We start from the raw sequence: 4,234 nt of genomic DNA, 5'->3' as shown, positions 1-4,234 counted from the left end.
CAAACCAAATGTTATACCAAATGTAAGTATGTTTTATGAAAACAATGTACCTAGTATGCTAAGTGAACATACAAGGTTGAAATGTAAAACAATGTGTCCATATGCTACGAGAACATATGCAACAGAAATGCAATGTAAAACAATATACTAAGTATGCACTAAATGGACATACATAGCATAAAATGTAATGTAATGTAAAATAATGTACTAAGTATGCACTAAATGGACATACATAGCATAAAATGTAATGTAAAATAATATACTAAGTATACATTAAATGGACATACATAGCATGAAATGTGTGACAACTCGTATTTCTGAACCTATCTTTGTACTTTGATGTAACGTTTGTGAACATGATACGACTATATGAACTTGAGTGATTAATTGAATGTTATGATTATAAGTTATGTGTATTGAATGTTTGTATTAAACGAGCCCAAACCGCACAACACTCACCCGATCGCACAAGCCCATTTGGGCTACACTCTTGTATTCGGATCAAATGGGCAGCCCAAGTGAGGGTTCGGCCCACTCTCTTTTATGCGCATAACACTTAGGGTGTTAGTAACCATCTCACATTTTACCAATACACTTCACACACACAAACCCTAGCTCTCTTTCCTCTCCTCTTGAACAGAACGGCGAGCATCCCCTTTCGTATCGAAGATTCTTATCTTTCGGATCGATCTCATTACGTTTCTTAACCGGTTAGTGTTATGATTATTGATTGTTTGTTGTATGATGTTGTGATTCATATGTTCCTTCGTGATGCTTTACGGATGAGATACGATTGATATATGTTATGAATAGATGATAGGCGGCTCACATGTATGATGTTATTGATCGGTATAGGGTTGTCAAAACATATGATGCAACTAATGATCTGGACTTAGAATCGGATATATATATAATCGGCTGTTGTGATATGATAATTCGATGTGGTTGTAGGATGATTAGTATTGCATGTTGATATAAAAATTGCTAGCCTAATGATCCGGATTGAATGTTTGATTATTGCTCATAACTATGATTATCTAGGGTTCATGAGAATTCATTTGAATATGCTCGGTTTGATCGATTGTATGTTAAACGAATAGTTGGAAACTTGTTAATTGATAAATGATAAATTTGGAAACCATTGAATGTTTATAACTGATTGCATGAAATCCGGACATTTAAACTAATCGCACAAGACCGAATACACAAGTGTAGTCGCACAAGATGATCCAGTCGCACAAGAGGTCCCCAGTCGCACAAGGCTGTTGGATCGCACAAGTTGTTATGTTTGCTTAACTGTTGGGCGGGGTATACATGTTGGGTTGGGCTAGTTCCGATCGCACAACCCAATCGGATCGCACAAGTCGACCGGATCGTACAAGCTATCCGGATCGCACAAGACATGTTAGTTGGGCCGTGTTTATGCTTCTAGTTTTGTTGGGTTTCTTGATATTGGGCCGGGCATTATTGGGCTCCAACGGATGACTCGCACAAGGCCATTAAGCTTGTGCGAGCCCAATCTTTTAATCACACAAGTTGAATACGATATGACTGTTAAACGTGATGATGTGTAACTGCCATGATCTGTACGTGTTCCTTATCTGCTAGCTTATGTGATACTTATGTGCATTACTTGAAACCGAAACCTGACCTTTATGGTAACCATGTTAGGACGTGGTTGACCACTAGCAGCTAGACTTAACCCTTCTGTGTATCTGCCGAGCAAACCAAGGTGAGTTGTCACAACCCGACCACGTAAAACAACAAGACGTGGCGGAAACGTCGGGGAGTGTTGTAACAGAATCATTGTTTCACAACCATGGATTAAACAAATTTCGTTTTATTGAATTAAATGAGTTACAATGTCTTAACAATAAAGAAACATAACAAAAATTAACTAGTCTTGCATCTTTTAATGTCACTAAGGCCTCGTCCAATCCTATGTGAGCATGCATCAATATCATCATCAAATATCATCAACTATCGTACCTGAAACACATGTGAAAATACATATGCATAAAAATGCCGGCGAGTACATAGGTTTTGTGAAAATAGGATTCATGACTTAGGTTTACGAAAATGTTTAATGAAAACTTGTCATGAATCCAGTTTAAGTGTTTGCTTTTATAAAATGTTTGAAAATCGATGATAGATATGTATAGTTAAAAAGAATGATGTAAGGTTAAATGAATAACCAAGTAAAAATGAGTTTGTATAAAACAAACTGTTTTGTAAAACAATGTCTTGTGAAAAATATGTTATTTGTGTAAAAATGTATAAATCCAAATGAATGATTCAAATAACGCTACGCCATGTAATATAATACAAGCACTTATATATAGGAAGTACCAGCGGCGTATCCACCATGCTTGTATCACATTACACACGTCTCGTTACCCAAATCACTTACCCACATAAACCACCAATGTAAATTGCCCATGTCTAAACCGTTGTCGAATGTCAATCAAGTAATGTGTAAACAAAATGTCATGTATGGCAAGTGAAATATGTAATAACCAATCCATAGGTAAGAATGCACAAACAATGTACTAAGTATGCGACGGATGGACATACATAGCATGATACAAAGTATAAGATGTCTTTAAAACGATGTACTAAGTATGCACACAATGGACATACATAGCATGTGATGTAAAATGTACTAAGTATGATGAACATACATAGCATGTGATGTAAAATGTACTAAGTATGATAAACATACATAGCATGTGATGTAAAATGTACTAAGTATGATGAACATATATAGCATGTGATGTAAAATGTACTAAGTATGATAAACATACATAGCATAAAATGTCATGTAAAACGATGTACTAAATATGCACACAATGGGCATACATAGCAAAAACGTAATAAAATCATGTACTAATAGTGTACTAGTGAACATAGCAAGTATATGATATAAAAGCATGAAATCATGAAAGTAACAAGTAGGCACATGTGTTTCACCCCAAAATGTTTGAAAAACAGTAAAAGAGGGGTCTATGTACTCACTTGAGGGTGCTTAGAAGTCTTGAACAACAGCCAAGCAAAGCTAGAGGGATCACGGAAATCAAACGGCACCTATATAGGTAACTACATAAATAACCGGACCTAAATCGGGAGATTGGATAGTATGAGGTTTCGTAAACCAAATGAGTATGGGAACTCACATGATATGGTTTAACAAAGCCTACATACTAAAATGAAACCTAACCTAAGTGCTTTTGACCCGTTACGACCCGTTTATGTAGCTTATGCCACTTTAACGCGTCGTTCGCGTAAAACGCGTTCGGACCGCCTAACTAGTCCTATGACAAGTAGAATATGCCTTAACATGTCTAATATAGTTTCCTAATCAGTTTAGATGTCAAAATTTAGGTCACATATGCTTAAAATGAATTTATGCGTAAAAAGGGTATTTTGGTAATTTACCTAAGGCATATAAACTACCTATCACACAACTACTTAAACGATGTGACCATAAGGTATAACCTCGGAAGGTTATTCCCTATACAACTATGGTCACCTAAAGTGCTTGGTCGGATCCTAATGATCGACCAAATGGGTCGGGTTCGAAAGTATAAGCGATTGATTAGATCGCTTACCTTTACGACCCTAAACAAGCACAAATCTAAAAGCGACGAGCTAAACATGCTAGAACATGTTTAGTAAAGTTAGAAAACAGGTTTGGTATTAAAACAAATGGTTTTGATACCCTAGAGTAGTTTGGTTACAAAATACCCGAGGAAACGCATTTTGGCCGAAACTACGACTCGTCACTGAGCCTAGATAACGTGGTAATCAGTGGGTATAGTCACTAGGGACTATAACCATCGTGATTACGCTCACGTTATGAAGTTCAAATGAACTTCGCGTTGACCACAAACTGGTCAATGCAGAAAGTCAAACGCAGTTTGACTTTAACGCTAAAACGAATGAAAAAGGCGAAAGATTACTTACAGAAGGTCCCCGCAAGCTCTTGATCTGATTTACTCTCAGGTATGAAGCATAAACTTCAACTTAGAGAGCCAAAATCAGATCAAGTGTGAGTTGGAGGAATGAATGAGGGTGGGTATTTATAGGAATTCAAGAGCCGTTAAGATCGTTTCTCGAAGATTGAGCTTCGATCTAAGCCGTACAAGTGGGCACATGGTATTTGGATACCATGGGCACTTAAAAACCATCAAAAATAGCCCATAGATTAATGAAAAACCATTAGCAAAGGTGTGGA

Source organism: Helianthus annuus, chromosome 11, assembly GCF_002127325.2.
Source record: "Helianthus annuus cultivar XRQ/B chromosome 11, HanXRQr2.0-SUNRISE, whole genome shotgun sequence".
Taxonomy (NCBI): Eukaryota; Viridiplantae; Streptophyta; class Magnoliopsida; order Asterales; family Asteraceae; genus Helianthus; species Helianthus annuus.
This window is presented reverse-complemented; position numbering follows the sequence as displayed.